At 43.8% G+C, this 22,110-nt stretch overlaps 2 pseudogenes; one reads left to right on the forward strand and one right to left on the reverse strand.

Moving 5' to 3' along the window:
- Positions 1-8,536: 8,536 nt before the first annotated feature.
- On the forward strand, positions 8,537-9,437 carry LOC104295797 (annotated as a pseudogene).
- A 390-nt stretch (positions 9,438-9,827) lies between these two features.
- LOC104295798 overlaps positions 9,828-22,110 on the reverse strand; it is a 19,543-nt pseudogene continuing 7,260 nt past the window's right edge.

Raw genomic sequence — 22,110 nt, forward strand, 5'->3', positions numbered from 1 at the left:
TCTTTCCACCACCTTACTCTGACCCCATGATGTCCCAAGTTTACTGCTGTCCTGCTGTCCTCACTGGCTGTGGCTTCAAACACAAAGCTGTGTTTTCTTGAGGATTTTCCAAGGCTTGTGAGTTCCCCACAACCCACACAGCTTCTTCCAAATGCCTGCTCCTCTATCACCTGAGATGGCACAGCCTCAGGCTTGTTTGAATCCTCCCTGTCTTTGAACCCAGCACTGAAATGCCCATCCTCCTTCCTCTGCTGCCTCAAAATCCAAATTCAACCTATTCCCCTCCAGCACGACCACCCTGTGTTATTTCAGGTCCTCTTCCTGCCTTAAACACGTTCCCTGCCACGCCCACACTGTGCTCTCCCTGCACTCCCATGTGTCCCAAAAACCCTTCCCTCTTCCCCTGCATTCATGGGTCATCACTCCAGGAGGTTCGTGCCATCCTCCATGCTCGCGGATGTTTCCTGAGGTCCACCCAAGCATGGGGAGTGACAGAGGGGAAGTGAGCAAGGTCATCTCAGAGGCATGACGAGCACAGCCACCCTCAGCACCAGGCATTCCCTATCTCACCAAGGGGAGCTGCTCCAGCCGACCCACAGCAGAGAGGCAGAGCTCGGCGCACAAGCAGTTTTCCTGAGTGAAGGACATGCCAGGGCAGCAGAGAGATGCGCCGGGAGCCGGCAGCTCTCACGGGAGCTGCTGACGAGGCCTGGGAGTTGCCAGAGCAATGGTGACCACCTCTGGCCTGTAGAAAAGCATCCCAGGGAGCACGGTGAACAAGACGGGCAAACAGGGCATGGCATGGCAGTCAGGGCATGGCATGGCAGTTTATGCGGCAGTTTGCGTGGACGGGCGCGTGAGAATCATAGAATGGTTTAGGTTGGAAAAGACCTTGAAGATCACTGAGTTCCAACTCCGCTGCTGTAGACAGGGACACCTCCCACTAGACCAGGTTGCCCAAAACCACATCCAGCCTGGCCTTGAACACCTCCAGGGATGGGGCCTCAACAACCTCTCTGAGCAACCTGTTCCAGTGCCTTACAACTCTCAAAGTAAAAAATTTCTCCCTAATGTTTAATCTAAACCTGCCCTCTTCCAGTTTAAAGCCACTTCCCCTCATTCTAACACTACATGCCCTAGTATAAAGTCCTTCCCCAGCTCTCCTGTAGGCCCCCTTTAGGTACTGGAAGGCCGCAATAAGATCTCCCCAGAGCCTTCTCTTCTCCAGGCTGAACAGCCCCAGCTCTCTCAGCCTCTCCTCATAGGAGAGGTGCTCCAGCCCTCGGATCATCCCCATGGCTCTCCTCTGGACGCACTCCAGCAGGTCCATGTCTTTCTTATGCTGGGGACTCCAGAGCTGAATGCAATACTCCAGGTGGGGTCTCACGAGAGTGGAGTAGAGGGGCAGAATCATCTCCCTTGACCTGCTGGCCACACTTCTTTTGATGCAGCCCAGGATACAGGTGGCCTTCTGGGCTGCCAGTGCACATTGCTTGTTCATGTTGAGCTTCTCATCTACCAACACCCCCAAGTCCTTCTCCTCAGGGCTGCTCTCATCCATTCTCTGCCCAGCCTGGATTTCTGTATGCTATTGCCCCAGCTCACGTGCAGGACCTTCCCCTTGGCCTTGTTGAACTTCATGGTATTGGCACAGGCCCACCTCTCCAGCCTGTCCAGGTCCCTCTGGATGGCATCCCTTCCCTCCAGCGCGTCTACCTCACCACACAGCTTGGTGTTGTTGTCAAACTCAATCGCAACATCCAAGTTGCCAACAAAGATAGTAAACAGCACTGATCCCAGTACGGACCCCTGAGGAACACCACTTGTCACTGCTTACCACTTGGACATGGAGCCGTTGAGACCAACCCTTTGAGTGCAACCCTCCAGACAGTTCCTTAGCCACCAAGTGGTCCATTGGTCAAATCCATGTCTCTCCAATTTACAGACCAGGGTGTCATGTGGAAGGGTGGCAAATGTCCAGGTAAATGACATCTGTCATCTACCTTATCCACCCTTATCCACCAATACTGTAACTCCACCGTAGAAGGCCATGTTGGCTGTCACCAATCGCCTCCTGGTTTTCTGTGTGCCTTAGCAGAGTTTCCAGGAGGATCTGCTCCATGATCATGCTGGGCACAGAGGAGAGACTGACCGGCCTGTAGTTCCCCGGGTCTTCTTTTTTGCCCTTTTTAAAAATGGGGGTTATGTTTCCCCTTTTTCAGCAGCGGAAACTTCACCAGACTGCCATGCCTTGTCAAATAGAATGGAAAGCAGCTTAGCAACTTCTTCTGCCAGTTCCTTCAGGACCCACGGATGGATTTCATCAGGTCCCATGGACTTGTTCACCTTCAGGTTTCTTAGATGGTCTTGTACTTGATCTTCACCTGCAGTGGGCAGTTCTTCATTCTCACAGCCACTGTCTTTGCCTTCTGCGACTTGGGCCATATGGTTAGAGCCCTTGTTGGTGAAGACAGGCAAAAAAGCCATTGAGTACCTCAGCCTTCTCCACGTCCTGGGTGACCAGGTCTCCTGTTTCCTTCCTGAGTGGGCCCACATTTTCCCTAGTCTTCCTTTTGTCCCTGATATACCTATAGAAGGCTTTCTTGTCACCTCTGATGCCCCTGGCCAGATTTGACTCTATCTGGGCTTCAGCTTTCCAAACCTGATCCCTGGCTGCATGGAAAATTTCTCTGTATTCCTCCCAGGCCACCTGTCCTTCATTCCACCCTCTGTAGGCTTCCTTTCCTGTTTGAGATTGTCCAGGAGCTCCTTGTTCATCCTCCTGGCGTTTTTGCCTGACTTCCTTTTTGTCAGGACGCATCGCTCCTGAGCTTGGAGGAGGTGGTCTTTGAATATTAGCCAGCTGTCTTGGGCCCCTCTTCCTTCCATGTAGGAGAAGGATGCTCCAACCCTCGGATGAAACTGCAAATCAACAAGATCAGAGCCTGCCTGCGTGGACACAGAAAAAGAATCCCATTAGATCTTAAAAGACCCCACACCAATAATTACCATTGGACTAAAAGACTCGTGGACAGCGCGTGAAGAGTGTGTGAGGGGTGGGTGTGTAGATCACAAGGGTATAATTGCCCAGGGATTTCTTGGCTTGGGGTCCCTCTCCTTGGAGGCAGCCTGCCCGGGCTGTCCTTGCTGCTGCATCTTCTGATTAAATTCATGATTTTATAAAATCCAGTGCCTGAGACTCTGCTGTGGGAAACCTAGTGTCGAGCCTGAAGAAGGAGGAAGCGCGCTCGAGAGTAAATGTGTGTGTCTGTGCGACACCATGAATGGTGTGTGAATCCTCGGGCAGAGGCTTCTCTGTCGTTGTAGAGACGGACACGACACTCAATATCCAGTTACAGCAATCGTCCCTTTATTTTACAAGCAGTGCTCTTTTATATCCTCTTAGCTGGTTGCTTATCTGTGCATATATTCTAACATTCTACTTTTGCCCAATCCACTCTCACATCACACACCATTCAGCCAATACAATTGTTGATCACGCGCTGTTCATGCTCTGGGAAAAGCCAGGATGTTTGCCACCCCTTATCTTGTTTGCTCGGATCTTCTCAGGATTCTTCTGTCTCCTCAAGGGTACACGGGTATCTGTTCAGGGTCAGTGTTAAACTTGTATTTTGATCCCTCGGACCAGCCGAGGTCTCCCATACTTCTCCTTTAACAACACACAAACATGTACACACACTGGAAATGGGAATAAACGATAGAAGAAATGATTTAGGGGCAATGCTGTCTGAGAGGTGTTGCCATTCAATGACAGCAGTTGGAAAGGAGAGAAAAAGTATAGTTCTAAACACTACATTCCGGAATGTAATGCGGAGACATTATGTCTATCTTGTCAAGGAAGAATGAATGACAGGAAAAACATTAAAGAAATGTTTACCATCATCCGGAAGAAGAAGAAATTATTTTAGAGCATGTTACCATCCCTGAATACAGTGAAAGTAGAAATAAGGCAAATTGTCTGGTGGGTTGAACCCAGCTGGCAGCTCAGCTCCCCACCCCCAGCTGCTCCCTCACTTTCCCCAAGCAGGGTGAGGGAGAGCGTTGGAAGGGCAATGTGAGAAAAACTCATGGGTCAAGACAAAGACAGTTTTATAAGTGAAGCAAAGCTGCATGCCCAAGCAAAGCAGAATAAGGAATTCACATCAGTTTGCTTTCCTTCCTCTGCATTTCCTGAGGGGACTGAATAGGCTCCGCTTTTTATAAAGCCATAGAGTGGTTTGGGTTAACCTTTCAGTTAACAGAAAAACATGCTAACGGACTGCGCCAGAGGACTCCCAAAGCAAGCTGTGTAGTGCTGCCCATCCACAGGCAGATGTTTGGGAAGCAGAATTTCCTCATGCAGTAGAGTGACTTGGGAAGAGAAACACCATAACCCTGAAAGTCCACCCTTCATCCTCCTTTCCCTCAGCAACAGACCTCCCCTCCCATGGCATTTCTGGCAGCAGTCCTGTGTCAGTCCCTGCCCACTGCAGACCATCCATCTGCAATACAAAGGTGGACACCAAAGGAACTGCTCCTGGAGCCTTGCACAAGCTCTTAGACCTCAGAGACCACAGCAGTGCCTCGGGGAGGTCCTCCTCTAACCAAGAGGCACTTCCTCAGCTGGTGTTGTTAGGATACACAAAGGGTGACTGGAGAAACATGGTCATCACATAAGGACAAGCTGCCAAGCCCTGAGAGCTGCTGAACTTCTCAGTTAGTGACTAGGTAGTGACTGGAAGTGTGTGGCAAGAGAGGGCAGAGGGAACTTGGCAAGAAGCATGGTGATGGTTGAGGGCTTCTGCACATCCTTCCAATCATGCGTGAGCCCAGAAATGGACAGCCATTGATGTCTGTGGGTGGAGGAGGAACAGGTCTCCCCTGTGAGTGTGGCTGAAGGTCCCTGCACAAGGGAGAGGTTTCCATCATTGTGCATGCCTCAACCTGGGAGAGGGGAATGCCCACTGCTCAGAGGTGGCTAGACAGTGCTCAACATGCCCCATGAGCTGACCTGCCTCTCTTCTTCTCCTTCACTCTATACCCTTGCATGGACCTCAAGAAGCCTTTCGGTTCTCTGTAGGCTGCTTCATTCCTTCAGGATCTGCAGTTCAGGAACTCGGCACCAGAGGGCTCTTTAACACGCAAAATGCCTGAACAAGCCCAGTGGCCCTGCTTGATTCTCACAAATTCCTCAAGCCTTGTGTGGCTGATTTGAGAGGTTCCAGTAGTGTAGCCAAATTGAGACGATTTCACTGATAAGTAACAATACAATGAGATTTCTTCTTTCATCAGTTTGCTTTACTTGTCTGCTTACAGAACAAGTGATATCAGCCTTCCCAAACTCCTGTTGATCCGGAACGTCTCCTGATGGAGGCCGAGTACGTGGGAAAAGAAAGATCCGTTCTGTACAACACTTTGTGGGCAAACTCTGTCCCCCCACCTCCCACACACCCTGCCATTTCCATCATCAGCCACCTGATGATCATGCTTTCTCCAATCTAAGCTTTTTCACCAAAGACAGTGGTTGCATATTTCAGCTCATTTGCACCAGTTCCCACCAGCTGTGCACAGCCACAGGAGGATGTTTCTTACCTGCCAAGAAAAAACAGAATGGGAAAGAAAGGCATAGATCAATGACAAATAAAACACATTCCTCAGCAGCATCTCAAGCTGAGGTTGCCTCCCCTGAAGTCCACTTTGCAGACTGAGTAACCTTAGTGGAAAACCTTCACTGAGATACACAGGAAAGGAGAGGTAGGAACATAATTAAGGATTTGGCTGAAGGAACCCCCAGGAAGACTGCAGAAAGTTGAGATGCGTCAGTTTAAGCAGGACATGTGGAAAGATGTGGCTGAGTAGTGAGAGTCGATACAGAGGAAGACCAGTATTTCTTCTGCTGAACAAATTATACGGGCTAGAAGTTGCCATGTGGGCATCATGTCACCCACATTACTTATGGTGATTTACAGCTATGGGGCTTTATTTATCAAAGACTCTATCCCCAGGTCAGTGACCCAAGACACCACAGCTGTGAGCTGCAACTGCCGTGGGCAGAAGTTGTCCTGGGACCAAACCTCTCTCTCCCTGCTTGGTAATGGCACTAAGCAGCCATGTGTCAGACAGATGTGGGCACCAAACAAGCTGCACCCACCTGAGCCTTGCACAAGGCACTGCCCTCGGTTTGTATAAATTAGGTCCCTCTTTGTAATCTTCCTGGTTTTCTACCATAAACCTGGGAAAATAAAAGCTGACTCTCACACCCAACTCTGTCTCTGATAGGAGCAATGACACTGTTGGAATGAAGTGGCTCTCCCCAGCTGAGGAAAATCAGAGACTCCTTCAGCCTGTTTCACAGCAGATTCCCCTGGAGCCCCAGGGACCCCTGGAGGGAGCCCAGAGGGGACAGAGACAGTGCCACCATGGGCTGGTCCTCTGCTGCTGAGCTGGGCTGGGCTCCTGGGATGGAGGGAGCTCATGGCAAGGGGGCAGTGCTGCAGAGACACAGCTCTGCCCAGGAGCAACTCCTCTGCACAGCGCAGCGTGGCTGAGGGCACTGCCTGCAGGCAGCAAGGGCAGAGGAGAGGCAGAGAGATGTTAAAGGCAGTGTGGGGTGGGAGGGTGCGGAGAGCTCACTGGGGCAGAAATCTTCACAGCCCTCTACGTGGTAAGTCTGTGGGTGCAGGGCAATGGAGCTGTGGGTCCTGGAGGAATCTCCAAAAGCCAGGGCCATCCCAGGGCTGTCCTTCAGTGCAGGGTCCCTGCACCCCGGGGGCTGTGTGCCAGGGCAGGGACTCTGCCGCCGTCCAGGGTCAGCTCTCAGCCTGCCCGAGGAGCTCCCACAGAGCTTCTGTGAGAAGAAGCTGTGGGTGGAAGGAGTGACCCCCAGCATGGTAAGGTAGGGATGAGCAGGTCAGGGCATGGTGTTTTTGCTCTCAAGAGAGTGCAGCGCAGGTCAGCTCTACCTTGTGACATTTTTCAGAGGACCTCTCAGGCAGCACACAGACTCTGCAGCATCTTCCCCTTTGCAGCCACATCAGGTTTTCTATGAACTGCTCTTTAGCCCCTGCACACTCAGAGATGCCCCCGGGCAGCACCCCATCCCTGGGAGGGGTTTGCAGGCAGAGGTGGGCACACAGAAGTGGCACGGGGTTTGTGAGCACCGAGCAGGAGCTGAGCTGGGGACAGGGAGATGGCTGCTGGCAGCAGAGACACGGGCAGGGAGTGAGAGGGAGCTGCTGCCTGAAACACTGCGAGGGGGATGTGGGCACGTCTGTGCTGTCCCTGCAGCACAGGCATCTTCCCCTGGGCAGCTCCTCCCTGGTCTCTGTTCCCAGCCTGGGCACATCTCTGCCCTCGAGCCCATGGGGTCTCAGGCACACATTGACCCTGCAGCAGCCAGAGCCCTGAATAGGACAAACCCCGCATTGCCATCTTCTTTGTGTGTCACCCCCCCCTGGGGGGAGCAGTGTGGCATTTCACTGCCGTCGCCTCCTGCCTGAGCTGCCCTTTTTCCCTCCGTCAGATAAAATGAGTCAGTGCAGGGGGTGGGGGCTGTGGGTGGCAGATTCAGCTCCCGTTCAGATGCCGACCCTTTGGGTCCTGCTCCACAGTGGTGTCTATGGGAGAAACCCACCCAGGTCTCCTCCAGACAACTTCAGGACATTCAGCTGTTTCCCTGAGAAGTCCTGCCGGGCTACAGGGTGCTCTCCAGAAGGGCACAGCTCTCCCATAGTATGTCCATGCTCCCTCATATCCACGTGAAGAAGACGTCTCAGTGCTAAGGCTGTGGAAATGCTGCTGGGATGTTGTACATGGGCAGCTGCAATGATCCCTCCTGATTCCAGTCTGGGAGGGGAGAGATGAGAAAAGGCAATGAGTCCGTCAATCTGCTCTTTGAACCTGGATTCTTCTCCTCTCTGCAGTGACCTGCTTCTTTTTAGGGGAACACCTGAGAGGGATCCTCCTCCAGCTGCAAGCTGCCAGCACAGGGCAGTGGAGAAGAGGGCTGATGGGCAGAGCAGATGTCCTCTCTCACTCTCTCTGCACCCTTTGCCTTTCAGGACCCACAAGATTTCACGTGGAGTGCATTCGAAATGTCACGGTTTTCAACCATCCCAAACCTCTCCGAAATGTGGCAGGTGCAACCAGAACAAAATAAAGAAAACAAAATCCCCTCTCCTCTGCTGTGCAGTTGGGCAAATTGCAGACAACAATGCTGAAAAGCTCTTTGATATAACACGAGTACATTTCATTTGAGCTCATGCTGTGGTCCTAGTTCCCTCTTGCTGCACAGCAAGGAGGATTCCTCGGGAACCCATTGCAGAGTTGCTGCTCCCAGTGGCAGTCTCAGCCAGCAGAACATGGAGCTCCAGTGAGGGACCTGCAGAAAGGTGTTCCTGAAAAGAGAGTCTGAATGTGGGGCTGCAAAGAGACGTGCAATATGTTTTTCTGGGAGAAGTCTGGTCTGACTCAGTACTGCCTTTTCCTTCTTAACAGATAACCACAGATAACACTAACAGCTACCCAGAGGCAGCAGATGTCCAACAGCAGCTCCATCACCCAATTCCTCCTCCTGGCATTTGCAGACATGCAGGAGCTGCAACTCTTGACCTTCTGGCTCTTCCTGGGCATCTACCTGGCTGCCCTCCTGGGAGACGGCCTCATCATCACCTCCATAACCTGCAACCACCGCCTCCACACCCCCATGTACTTCTTCCTGCTCAACCTTTCCATAATCGATCTGGGCCCCCAAATCCATGGCGAATTCCCTCTGGAACACCAGGGGCATCTCCTACCAGGGATGTGCTGCACAGGTCTTTTTCTTTTTCATTTCATCAGAGTTTTATCTTCTCACTGTCATGGTCTATGACCACTACGTTGCCATCTGCCAACCCCTGCACTACGGGACCCTCCTGGGCAGCAGAGCTTGTGTCCACATGGCAGCGACTGCCCGGGGCAGTGGGTGTCTCTATGCTGTGCTGCACGCGGCCAATACTTTTTCAATACCCCTCTGCGAGGGAAATGCTGTGGGTCAATTCTTCTGTGAAATCCCACAGATCTTCACGCTCTCCTACTCACACTCCTACCTCAGGGAAGCTGGGCTTCTTGTTTTTTGCATCAGTTGAGCATTTGGGTAGGGTTTTTTTTCATTGTGCAGATCTTCAGGGCCGTGCTGAGGATCCCCTCAGAGTAGGGACGGCACAAAGCCTTTTCCACGTGTCCCTCACCTGGTTGTTGTCTTCCTGCTTCTCAGCATGGGCACGTTTGCCTACCTGAAGCCCCCCTCCATCTCCTCCCCATCCCTGGACCTGGTGGTGGCTGTGCTGTACTCAGTGATACCTCCAGCAGTGAACCCCCTTATCTACAGCATGAGGAACCAGGAGCTCAAAGAAGCATTGAAGAAACGGATTCAATGGGTTCACCTTCAGCAGCAGTAAGCTGCCCATGCCTCCTCACAGGCTGTTCCGAGCTCTTCTCAGGGCAGGATTAGGGTTTATTTGTTTTTCATCTGTGATGATCCTGTTTACACAGGAATGTTTGTATTCACTCCACATCTCCAGAACATGACCCTGCTGTGCTGGATAATAGTGACACCTTTGGTAAATGCATCAAGACAGTGTCAGAACTTCCTTCCTGAGAAGCACCTCTGTAAAAAAAGGGCAGCTCTGCCAAGGGCAGCTCTTGAAGTCTGGGCTCTTCCTCCTGTAAAGGTGAGGACCAGGCTCCAGGAACTGCACTCTCCATGGCTGTGCTGAGCTTGGTTCTCCGTGGGCTGAGGGGGAGGTGTCCAGGGAGAAGTGCTGGGGAGTGAGGGCTGGACTCAGCTCTCACTTGTGGCTGCCCAGTGCCGCTGGACATTGGGAATGGATGCTGGAGTGCCTGCTTAGGCCTCTCCCGCGTGCAGTGGAGCTGAACGGCAGCTGCATGGCTTTCTGGAGGGGAAATTGGAGACGCCAGGAGAGCAGAGTGCATCTACAGGGAAACGACGTACCTGGGAGTGGGCCTCCCAAAACAAGGGACCATCCAATATCGAGCCACTGAAAAGTAAAGCACTGTATTTAGGTATGCTCAAGCAAACAAAGGCTCTGCCATCCCAGGGGAGGCTGTGGGGACCCAGCAAGGTCACAAAAAGGAGACTGGAGGGTGATTCATGTCTCCTTTACTAAAAGCCCATGGATGGTTCAATGTGCAAACCAGAAAATGTCCCAAGTCATGAAAAATGCTCTGAGCCCGTTCCACAGCTGTAGACCTCTGAGAAGGAGTTCAGTGGCAGTGCTGCCCATCCAGCTGCATCTGCTTCCCTCCCTGACCAGCACAGCCGGGGTGGACTCACCATGGTCCCACAGCCCACCTGCTCTGCAGAGCGTCACTGCCAGCTTGGGGCCCTGTGAGGAGCACAGGGAAGGGGCCAGGAGCACGAGGCCAGATCAGAGGAATAGTCGGGAGAGATCAGACAGGAGCTGACCAGAGCTGGAAATTGCCTGGGAGAGAAAAATGCCGGTTTTCAGCCTCTCCAAGACAATACCCAGAGTCTGGGTAACCTAAAGCATGCTCACGATGCAGAGACAGAAGTCCTTGTCGTTTTGGTGCTCCACCAGGCCTGGGAAGTGGCTAGAGAAGGCTTGGTGTCCACCACTTGCCATCTCTTAGTGCCATCCTCCCTCCTGAAGGCTGGCATGGAAAAGAAGCTTGGGATCTGTGTCAGGGCTTGCACTGAAGGAACTATTGACCCAGAAGACCACTTTGCTGTGATCCTTTAGTCTCTAAGCCTAGCACGTGTCCTTCAGACAACATGCCTCACCCCATGTGCCAGCCCTTTCCCCAAAAGTTACCACCAGACAAGGCTAACATTTCCTTCCTTTCATTTATCAGGAACCTCTCCCAGTAACCATGACCTTTGAAAGATAATCATGAGTGACCTCACGGTGACATCAGCCAGCTCCCTCAGCACTTGTGGCTGCAGCCCCTCAGTTCCAATAGTCTTAGGTACATCCAGTTTGTTTAACTGTTCCCTAACCTGAGACTCCTGCACCAAGGGTAAGCCTTCCTTGCTCCACATTTGCCTGTGGTCTCAGGGCCCTGGGGTGCCTGAAGGCCAGTCACAGCAGTAATGACTGAGATGAGGAAGCCATTGACTGTCTCGTGCTTTCCCATATCCTTTACCATCTACCATGCACATTTTCTGTAGCCTTCCTTTTGTCCCTCAGGGGTCAGTACTGGGTCCAGTCCTGTTCAATATATTCATCAATGATCTGGATGAAGGGATAGAGTGTACCATCAGCAAGTTTGCTGATGACACAAAACTGGGTGGAGTGGCTGACACGCCAGAAGGCTGTGCCACCTTACAGTGTGCCCTGGACAGGCTGGAGACTGGAGCAGAGAGAAACCGTATGAAATTCAACAAGGGTAAGTGTAGGGTACGACATCTGGGGAGGAATAACCCCATGCACCAGTACAGGTTGGGGGCTGACCTCCTGGAGAGCAGCTCTGTGGAAAGGGACCTGGGAGTCCTGGTGGACAACAGGATGACCATGAGCCAGCAATGTGCCCTGGTGGCCAAGAAGGCAAATGGCATCTTGGGGTGCATCAAGAAGAGTGTGGTCAGCAGGTCGAGGGAGGTCATCCTCCCCCTCTACTCTGCCCTAGTGAGGCCGCATCTGGAGTACTGCGTCCAGTTCTGGGGTCCCCAGTTCAAGAAAGACAGGGATCTGCTGGAGAGGGTTCAGCAAAGAGCTACAAAGATGATAAGGGGATTAGAACATCTCTCATATGAGGAAAGGCTGAGGGACTTGGGTCTCTTTAGTCTAGAGAAAAGAAGATTGAGGGGGGATCTTATTAATGCTTACAAATACTTAAAGGCAGGGTGCCAGGGGGATGGGAACAGTCTTTTTTCAGTCGTGCCCAGTGATAGGACAGGAGATAACAGGAACAAACTTGAACAAATGAAGTTCCGTCTTAACGTGAGGAGGAACTTCTTTACTTTGAGGGTAGTGGAGCACTGGCACAGGCTGCCCAGAGAGGCTGTGGAGTCTCCCACTCTGGAGACATTCAAAACCCGCCTGGATGCTGTCCTGTGCAACTGCTGTAGGTGACCCTGCTTGGGCAGGGGGGTTGGACTAGACGATCTCCAGAGGTCCCTTACACCCTGACCATTCTGTGATTCTGTGATTCTGTGCTCACTATGTACTTGCAGAAACTGCTTTTGCTGTCCTTCAGGTCACTCCCTACATACAGCTTGAGTTGGCCTTTGGCTTTCCTAACACCATGTCTGGACTCTTGGCAAGTTATCATCAATGTCCTCCAGAAGCCTTCCTGATGGGTTGTGCCCTGCAATCTTGCTCCTCAGGCAGCTACCAAGGCGATTCAATTCCAAGACCAGGAGGACCAGGGTGTGAAAACATGAGGCTTCTTCCAGTGGCCTCATCAAGCAGTCAACAACAGACACCTCTAAAAGATCACCTTGTTGGTCTGCCTGGCTAGTGCTGACCCACAAGCTCTCATCAGGCTCATCACCTATCCCAAGAGAGAGCTTCAGCCTTTCCCACTCCAATTTCATTTAATTAGTATCTTCTTTTTTTATTTATTAGCTGCCATGTCCTTTAAATCCTATTGCTGTGATCTTGTTAGATTCAACAACGCATTCAGTGTTTGTGTGACCTCACCTTGAATACTGTGTGCAGCCCTGGGCCCCAGCATTTAAGAAGGGCCATAAAGAAGGACCATTTAAATGTGTCCAGAGGTGGGTGACTGCCGCGATGAAGAGATGGGACACAGCTTGATGCAAGCAAGATGTCGATTTATTAGGATTTTAGGTTCCTTATATCCATAGCAAAGGCAGCATGTCTTCTACTGATTGGCTAATTTTAGGCACTAGACATTTACTCATTGGTTAATACTAACATACCTTCCTTGCCCAAACTACAAGGACCTTAGCACATCTTTTTTCAACACAATTTACTGTCTGTATCTCTCAACAGAGCAAGCACTCTCTGTTCCTTCTAGGCAACAGTGTCACCTAGTTCCTCCCAGGGTTTCTGGCCAACGAGTTCCAGCACGTCCTCCTTTATCAGTTGTTTAACACTTGAAGTTTTGTTGAGGCTAGCTGAGCTCTGGCCTTCATCTCCCCCTTCCTTTTGCACAACAAGAATCTTCTTAATAGATCTTGCGTGACTTCTCGAGCCCATGGGGTCTCAGGCACGCATTGACCCTGCAGAAGCGTGACTTCTAGAATATCTGTGGGAAACTTCTTGGAAAACAACGGACATGTACTGAAGGTCAACATGAAGGAGGAAATCATGCGCTGACACTGAAACTACTGCTACTCCCCCACAGATGCGGAATGTGTATTAATTAAAAGACTGACTTGGCAGAAATAGTAACAAAGTGTAGATAATAAGTTACAGCTGCATTTAACCAATAATAGTTTGTGTGTATTAATTAAAAGACTGACTTGGCAGAAATAGTAACAAAGTGTAGATAATAAGTTACAGCTGCATTTAACCAATAATAGTTTGTGTGTCTAAGTCTAGAAACCAATGAGCACAAGCCGCAGAGCTAGCCCACGTTGTAGTAAAAAGCGTATAATGGCTTAAGTATTTTAATAAAGTGGCTTCAGCATTGATCATACTGGTCTGCGTCTGGGTCCGTCCGCAAATGGCGCCCAACGTGGGGCACGGTGCAATTTCTTATTGAAATTGTCGGCTTGCGATTTAAAGAAGAAGAAGAAGAAGAAATTGGCTGATAGACGAATTGTGGCCACAGAAAAAGAAGAGAAAAAGAAAAAGAAAAACGAAAAAGAAAAAGAAAAAGAAAAAGAAAAAGAAAAAGAAAAAGAAAAAGAAAAAGAAAAAGAAAAAGAAAAAGAAAAAGAAAAAGAAAAAGAAAAAGAAAAAGAAAAAGAAAAAGAAAAAGAAAAAGAAAAAGAAAAAGAAAAAGAAAAAGAAAAAGAAAAAGAAAAAGAAAAAGAAAAAGAAAAAGAAAAAGAAAAAGAAAAAGAAAAAGAAAAAGAAAAAGAAAAAGAAAAAGAAAAAGAAAAAGAAAAAGAAAAAGAAAAAGAAAAAGAAAAAGAAAAAGAAAAAGAAAAAGAAAAAGAAAAAGAAAAAGAAAAAGAAAAAGAAAAAGAAAAAGAAAAAGAAAAAGAAAAAGAAAAAGAAAAAGAAAAAGAAAAAGAAAAAGAAAAAGAAAAAGAAAAAGAAAAAGAAAAAGAAAAAGAAAAAGAAAAAGAAAAAGAAAAAGAAAAAGAAAAAGAAAAAGAAAAAGAAAAAGAAAAAGAAAAAGAAAAAGAAAAAGAAAAAGAAAAAGAAAAAGAAAAAGAAAAAGAAAAAGAAAAAGAAAAAGAAAAAGAAAAAGAAAAAGAAAAAGAAAAAGAAAAAGAAAAAGAAAAAGAAAAAGAAAAAGAAAAAGAAAAAGAAAAAGAAAAAGAAAAAGAAAAAGAAAAAGAAAAAGAAAAAGAAAAAGAAAAAGAAAAAGAAAAAGAAAAAGAAAAAGAAAAAGAAAAAGAAAAAGAAAAAGAAAAAGAAAAAGAAAAAGAAAAAGAAAAAGAAAAAGAAAAAGAAAAAGAAAAAGAAAAAGAAAAAGAAAAAGAAAAAGAAAAAGAAAAAGAAAAAGAAAAAGAAAAAGAAAAAGAAAAAGAAAAAGAAAAAGAAAAAGAAAAAGAAAAAGAAAAAGAAAAAGAAAAAGAAAAAGAAAAAGAAAAAGAAAAAGAAAAAGAAAAAGAAAAAGAAAAAGAAAAAGAAAAAGAAAAAGAAAAAGAAAAAGAAAAAGAAAAAGAAAAAGAAAAAGAAAAAGAAAAAGAAAAAGAAAAAGAAAAAGAAAAAGAAAAAGAAAAAGAAAAAGAAAAAGAAAAAGAAAAAGAAAAAGAAAAAGAAAAAGAAAAAGAAAAAGAAAAAGAAAAAGAAAAAGAAAAAGAAAAAGAAAAAGAAAAAGAAAAAGAAAAAGAAAAAGAAAAAGAAAAAGAAAAAGAAAAAGAAAAAGAAAAAGAAAAAGAAAAAGAAAAAGAAAAAGAAAAAGAAAAAGAAAAAGAAAAAGAAAAAGAAAAAGAAAAAGAAAAAGAAAAAGAAAAAGAAAAAGAAAAAGAAAAAGAAAAAGAAAAAGAAAAAGAAAAAGAAAAAGAAAAAGAAAAAGAAAAAGAAAAAGAAAAAGAAAAAGAAAAAGAAAAAGAAAAAGAAAAAGAAAAAGAAAAAGAAAAAGAAAAAGAAAAAGAAAAAGAAAAAGAAAAAGAAAAAGAAAAAGAAAAAGAAAAAGAAAAAGAAAAAGAAAAAGAAAAAGAAAAAGAAAAAGAAAAAGAAAAAGAAAAAGAAAAAGAAAAAGAAAAAGAAAAAGAAAAAGAAAAAGAAAAAGAAAAAGAAAAAGAAAAAGAAAAAGAAAAAGAAAAAGAAAAAGAAAAAGAAAAAGAAAAAGAAAAAGAAAAAGAAAAAGAAAAAGAAAAAGAAAAAGAAAAAGAAAAAGAAAAAGAAAAAGAAAAAGAAAAAGAAAAAGAAAAAGAAAAAGAAAAAGAAAAAGAAAAAGAAAAAGAAAAAGAAAAAGAAAAAGAAAAAGAAAAAGAAAAAGAAAAAGAAAAAGAAAAAGAAAAAGAAAAAGAAAAAGAAAAAGAAAAAGAAAAAGAAAAAGAAAAAGAAAAAGAAAAAGAAAAAGAAAAAGAAAAAGAAAAAGAAAAAGAAAAAGAAAAAGAAAAAGAAAAAGAAAAAGAAAAAGAAAAAGAAAAAGAAAAAGAAAAAGAAAAAGAAAAAGAAAAAGAAAAAGAAAAAGAAAAAGAAAAAGAAAAAGAAAAAGAAAAAGAAAAAGAAAAAGAAAAAGAAAAAGAAAAAGAAAAAGAAAAAGAAAAAGAAAAAGAAAAAGAAAAAGAAAAAGAAAAAGAAAAAGAAAAAGAAAAAGAAAAAGAAAAAGAAAAAGAAAAAGAAAAAGAAAAAGAAAAAGAAAAAGAAAAAGAAAAAGAAAAAGAAAAAGAAAAAGAAAAAGAAAAAGAAAAAGAAAAAGAAAAAGAAAAAGAAAAAGAAAAAGAAAAAGAAAAAGAAAAAGAAAAAGAAAAAGAAAAAGAAAAAGAAAAAGAAAAAGAAAAAGAAAAAGAAAAAGAAAAAGAAAAAGAAAAAGAAAAAGAAAAAGAAAAAGAAAAAGAAAAAGAAAAAGAAAAAGAAAAAGAAAAAGAAAAAGAAAAAGAAAAAGAAAAAGAAAAAGAAAAAGAAAAAGAAAAAGAAAAAGAAAAAGAAAAAGAAAAAGAAAAAGAAAAAGAAAAAGAAAAAGAAAAAGAAAAAGAAAAAGAAAAAGAAAAAGAAAAAGAAAAAGAAAAAGAAAAAGAAAAAGAAAAAGAAAAAGAAAAAGAAAAAGAAAAAGAAAAAGAAAAAGAAAAAGAAAAAGAAAAAGAAAAAGAAAAAGAAAAAGAAAAAGAAAAAGAAAAAGAAAAAGAAAAAGAAAAAGAAAAAGAAAAAGAAAAAGAAAAAGAAAAAGAAAAAGAAAAAGAAAAAGAAAAAGAAAAAGAAAAAGAAAAAGAAAAAGAAAAAGAAAAAGAAAAAGAAAAAGAAAAAGAAAAAGAAAAAGAAAAAGAAAAAGAAAAAGAAAAAGAAAAAGAAAAAGAAAAAGAAAAAGAAAAAGAAAAAGAAAAAGAAAAAGAAAAAGAAAAAGAAAAAGAAAAAGAAAAAGAAAAAGAAAAAGAAAAAGAAAAAGAAAAAGAAAAAGAAAAAGAAAAAGAAAAAGAAAAAGAAAAAGAAAAAGAAAAAGAAAAAGAAAAAGAAAAAGAAAAAGAAAAAGAAAAAGAAAAAGAAAAAGAAAAAGAAAAAGAAAAAGAAAAAGAAAAAGAAAAAGAAAAAGAAAAAGAAAAAGAAAAAGAAAAAGAAAAAGAAAAAGAAAAAGAAAAAGAAAAAGAAAAAGAAAAAGAAAAAGAAAAAGAAAAAGAAAAAGAAAAAGAAAAAGAAAAAGAAAAAGAAAAAGAAAAAGAAAAAGAAAAAGAAAAAGAAAAAGAAAAAGAAAAAGAAAAAGAAAAAGAAAAAGAAAAAGAAAAAGAAAAAGAAAAAGAAAAAGAAAAAGAAAAAGAAAAAGAAAAAGAAAAAGAAAAAGAAAAAGAAAAAGAAAAAGAAAAAGAAAAAGAAAAAGAAAAAGAAAAAGAAAAAGAAAAAGAAAAAGAAAAAGAAAAAGAAAAAGAAAAAGAAAAAGAAAAAGAAAAAGAAAAAGAAAAAGAAAAAGAAAAAGAAAAAGAAAAAGAAAAAGAAAAAGAAAAAGAAAAAGAAAAAGAAAAAGAAAAAGAAAAAGAAAAAGAAAAAGAAAAAGAAAAAGAAAAAGAAAAAGAAAAAGAAAAAGAAAAAGAAAAAGAAAAAGAAAAAGAAAAAGAAAAAGAAAAAGAAAAAGAAAAAGAAAAAGAAAAAGAAAAAGAAAAAGAAAAAGAAAAAGAAAAAGAAAAAGAAAAAGAAAAAGAAAAAGAAAAAGAAAAAGAAAAAGAAAAAGAAAAAGAAAAAGAAAAAGAAAAAGAAAAAGAAAAAGAAAAAGAAAAAGAAAAAGAAAAAGAAAAAGAAAAAGAAAAAGAAAAAGAAAAAGAAAAAGAAAAAGAAAAAGAAAAAGAAAAAGAAAAAGAAAAAGAAAAAGAAAAAGAAAAAGAAAAAGAAAAAGAAAAAGAAAAAGAAAAAGAAAAAGAAAAAGAAAAAGAAAAAGAAAAAGAAAAAGAAAAAGAAAAAGAAAAAGAAAAAGAAAAAGAAAAAGAAAAAGAAAAAGAAAAAGAAAAAGAAAAAGAAAAAGAAAAAGAAAAAGAAAAAGAAAAAGAAAAAGAAAAAGAAAAAGAAAAAGAAAAAGAAAAAGAAAAAGAAAAAGAAAAAGAAAAAGAAAAAGAAAAAGAAAAAGAAAAAGAAAAAGAAAAAGAAAAAGAAAAAGAAAAAGAAAAAGAAAAAGAAAAAGAAAAAGAAAAAGAAAAAGAAAAAGAAAAAGAAAAAGAAAAAGAAAAAGAAAAAGAAAAAGAAAAAGAAAAAGAAAAAGAAAAAGAAAAAGAAAAAGAAAAAGAAAAAGAAAAAGAAAAAGAAAAAGAAAAAGAAAAAGAAAAAGAAAAAGAAAAAGAAAAAGAAAAAGAAAAAGAAAAAGAAAAAGAAAAAGAAAAAGAAAAAGAAAAAGAAAAAGAAAAAGAAAAAGAAAAAGAAAAAGAAAAAGAAAAAGAAAAAGAAAAAGAAAAAGAAAAAGAAAAAGAAAAAGAAAAAGAAAAAGAAAAAGAAAAAGAAAAAGAAAAAGAAAAAGAAAAAGAAAAAGAAAAAGAAAAAGAAAAAGAAAAAGAAAAAGAAAAAGAAAAAGAAAAAGAAAAAGAAAAAGAAAAAGAAAAAGAAAGCTCCTCCTTCTCCATCTCCTTCTCCATCTCCTTCTCCTCCTCTTCCTCCTCCTCCTCCTCCTCTCCCCAACAATCTCCTGGTGGGGACTTGAAGCTCTGCCAAAACATGGCCCTGGACACTTGTCCACCTTTCTTCTGGCCGCCTTCTCCTGCCTGTCTTTGCGGGGTACCATTGGTGGGCCCCACATCTCTCCACCCCCTTCTTCTCTCGCCCTTCCTTGGTGGCCCCAACCTTGTCAAAGTTCTGCTGCTTCTGGTCCAGGTCGGCGGCTGCCGCGTTCAACTGCTTACGGTTGGCCATGAGGTCCTCGATCTCATTCTGCAGCCGGTGCTTGGTCTTGTCCAGGGAGGAGCACTTGGCATTGACAGTCTCCACCGCCTCCTCTGTCTCCTGCAGCCTCTGGGCCAACTTCTTCCTGCCAGATGTGGGGGAGAAACCCACGTGTGACCCATCAGCCCGTGGAGACCCCACCAGTTGGTCACCTCCAAGATGAAGACGTTTGTGAGGTGATGGCGGGAGGGCTCATGAGGGTCGTGGGTGGTCTGGGTTACTCCACACAGGTTCTAAGTCCTCAAATCAGGCTCCAGATCTATGTGAAGAAGCCCCACGTCCCAGGGAAGTGGGGGAGGTGGGAATCGGCAGGACTGAGCATGTGCCACCACCCGTGGGAGAACCTCCGGGGCCGCAGGAAGGGGACTCATTTGGCCTCCTCCAGCTCCTTGGTGCGCTGGATGGCGTCCGTCTTGTACTTGGTCCTCCACTGGGCCACCTCGGAGCTGGCCTTGGAGAGCGAGTGCCAGAGCTCGGCCTTGGCCTTCGTCTCCTCCTCGTACTGCTCCCGCAGCAGGTCGCAGTCATGCTGGGCTGAATGGAGGGCGTGGGCCAGCGCATTTTTGGCCGGGGGGGGGGAGGAGATCCCTAAGGGCTGTGAGTTCCCCATAACCCGTGCAGCTTCTTCCAAAGCCCTGCTGTTGACGCGGAAGCTCGGACAGATACACAACGACCGATATGATCAGAGTAAATGCCATTTTATTGCACAGATAGCTCAGCTAATAGAGACAGTTCTCTCCCGCGCCACGCAACACTCAAGCAGCAATTGGTTACATGCATAGTTCAAGCGAGCATCTCTACTGTATGATTGGCTAGCCCCAGCTGTTCACTCGCATAGTTATCTACTTCTATGTTTTACTTAAAAATCCTGCTTATCGGTACATTCAGCAACAGTTCTTTCCTCCCTCCACATAACTCAGCCGTTCACAAAACACAATTTGACCTTCGACATTCCTTGAAGCTTACACTGTCGTCAACAAGTTCTCAGTGCTTGGGGTGCTCACGGGTGACCATTGATCTCTAAAAATTCTCCCACAAATCCCCCTTTTTGTTTTTGAGCAACCCAAGCTCCTGCAAACATTCTTCCCATAGACTTTTCCAACATTCTCCTTAAGCATGTTAATAAGCATGGTATAACAGCAAGCAACACTATAACTATAAGCGATATGGTTAAGCTTGCTTGGCCAAATAGAGCAACCACCCCAACAACCCCCAAGATCGGAACGTACTGTCCAGCCATGAGGATTGCCGAGTCAATTTTCACATATTGTCCCTCAATTTGGTCAACCGTTCGTGGATTGAGGACGAATGATCAGACAAATTCATATAACACATTCCCTCAAAGTCCTCGCACCCGTGTCCTTGTGCTAAAAGCAAAAAATCAATCGCTGCTCTATCTTGTAATACAGCATGTCTTATGCTATCTACATCAGTCAAGAGAGAAGTTATTACTTCAGAACTAAGGTTAAAATGTTTTATGCTCCAGCAAGCCATTTTTTCCAAATCTGTTAAAGCTTTTGCTGCTGCGACTCCAGGTGTTAGTAACCCTGCAAATATTCGAGATGGTCGATCCCAAAATTGTACATTATCTGCACATTCAGGGGTAAAATATGTTTCAAAGGATCGCGTCCTCCGTGAAGCCCTTAAGGCTGTGATTGATGGAGCATAAAGAGTAAGTCGTCCTAAGTAGCAGGGTCCCCCCAAAATCCTGCTGGGCACTCCTCCCCAAGCTCGATCACCACATATCAGAAAGTAACCAGGAGGCAAATCTTTTGGAGTGCCGTTGTTCCAAATCCCGTACGGGGGAGTTTTGATCGCTATAGTTGCCCCTCCATGCTGACAATATAAACTTTGGTTATTAAAAGGCTCACCAGGTGTTACGTTCTGGTACCCTGCAAAGGTTGTACTACTAAAACTCCACCCAAACTGAGCATGTAGGACCGGCTTCTCCCCTCCAAATTCTATGAAACCCAAAGACAGACTTTGCGCATTATTCTCTGAGCCAGGTAGAGACCCCAATAGAGTTCCAGCTCTTGTAAGGGGAGCGGAGATGGCTTGTTCAGGCTATTTACAATAGCAGCCGGTAAGTAATGCCAGGCGCTCGCTGGACATAGGTTGCCCGGGGCGCCAGTGCCGTATAAGGCATGGCATGTGGTATTTCAATTCTCAGGCGTTAGCCAGGTGTCGTTTAATAGACTTGTGTTACTAACATAACCCTTAAAATCTTATAGATGCAAATGTGGAAAACCAAGTAGACAAGTTCGGAACGGATCCAACGGAGTTGCCATTGATGAACAGAAGGCGTTTTGACCTGTTTGATTAGCCCATGTTATCCATATATTTTGTCTGCAAGCAGGGGTCACACCAACGACCGGCCAGGAGTGACCGCTGATACTGTCCCTAGCCACAGTGGTTACATTTTATCTTTACCCATAGTTCATACTCGCCGCAGGTATTACAGCTTATGTCTAAGCGATCCGGGGTGAAACGTCGTACTCAGCTGGCGTCACCTGAATCAGGCTGGATCGGCTCCTTCCACGGCTTGATCCACCTCGCGGGTGCCCACTGAGGACCATGATCTGTTAAAACACAAGCATATCCTCTGCCAGTCATTTTTAGTTCTACTGGACCCTTCCAGTCCCCAGTGGCCCGATCTTTCTACTGGACTTGTACTGTCCCCAAGGATTGTATCCCTGACCGCAACGGCGTGTGGTGCACCACGATAGGCGGTGGGTCCCGATTCCCTGTCAGCCGTAAATAGTTTAATACATACACGGCTTTTGCAAGTCATTCAGAGGGAGCCAATTCTCCCCCTTTTTGTTTTTGCAAAAGCGACTGCAGCGTAGCATGAGCTCTCTCAACAATGGCCCATCCAGTAGGTGAGTGTGGGATTCCGGTTTTATGACGGATTCCCCATGTTGTACAAAATTGACCGAATTTTACGGAAATGTATGCCGGACCATTGTCTGTTTTAATCTCTTGTGGGATTCCTAAGGCCACAATTGCGGCATGCATATGCTTAATTACATGTTTCACTGATTATCCCATCTGGGCAGTAGCCCATAACGCATGAGAAAAGGTGTCAATGCTAACGTGGACATACTTTAAGCGAACAAATTCTGGAACATGTGTAATATCCATCTGCCAAAGCTGCAATGCTTGTGAACCCCGGGGGTTCACTCCTAATCCTAATCCAAAACCTGCCCTCAGACAGTCAGGGCATGATTGGACTATACCTTGTGCATCAGCAAAGGAATATTAAACTGTTTGGAAAGGATTTTTGCGGCCTGGTGACGCTTTCACCTGCTCAAATAGATTAACGTGAGGACTCTCCCAATTAGCTGCTACCAGCATATCTGCTCGTTTATTCCCAATAGCAAGACCATAATCGGCTTGGTGACTGCAGATATGTGTAATAAAATACGATGCTGTTCTTTGGTTCAATAAATGCAGTAACTGTAACAACAACATGTGTAATACAGGG

This window comes from Charadrius vociferus, unplaced genomic scaffold (genome assembly GCF_000708025.1).
Source record: "Charadrius vociferus isolate BGI_N301 unplaced genomic scaffold, ASM70802v2 scaffold120, whole genome shotgun sequence".
NCBI classification, from domain to species: Eukaryota; Metazoa; Chordata; class Aves; order Charadriiformes; family Charadriidae; genus Charadrius; species Charadrius vociferus.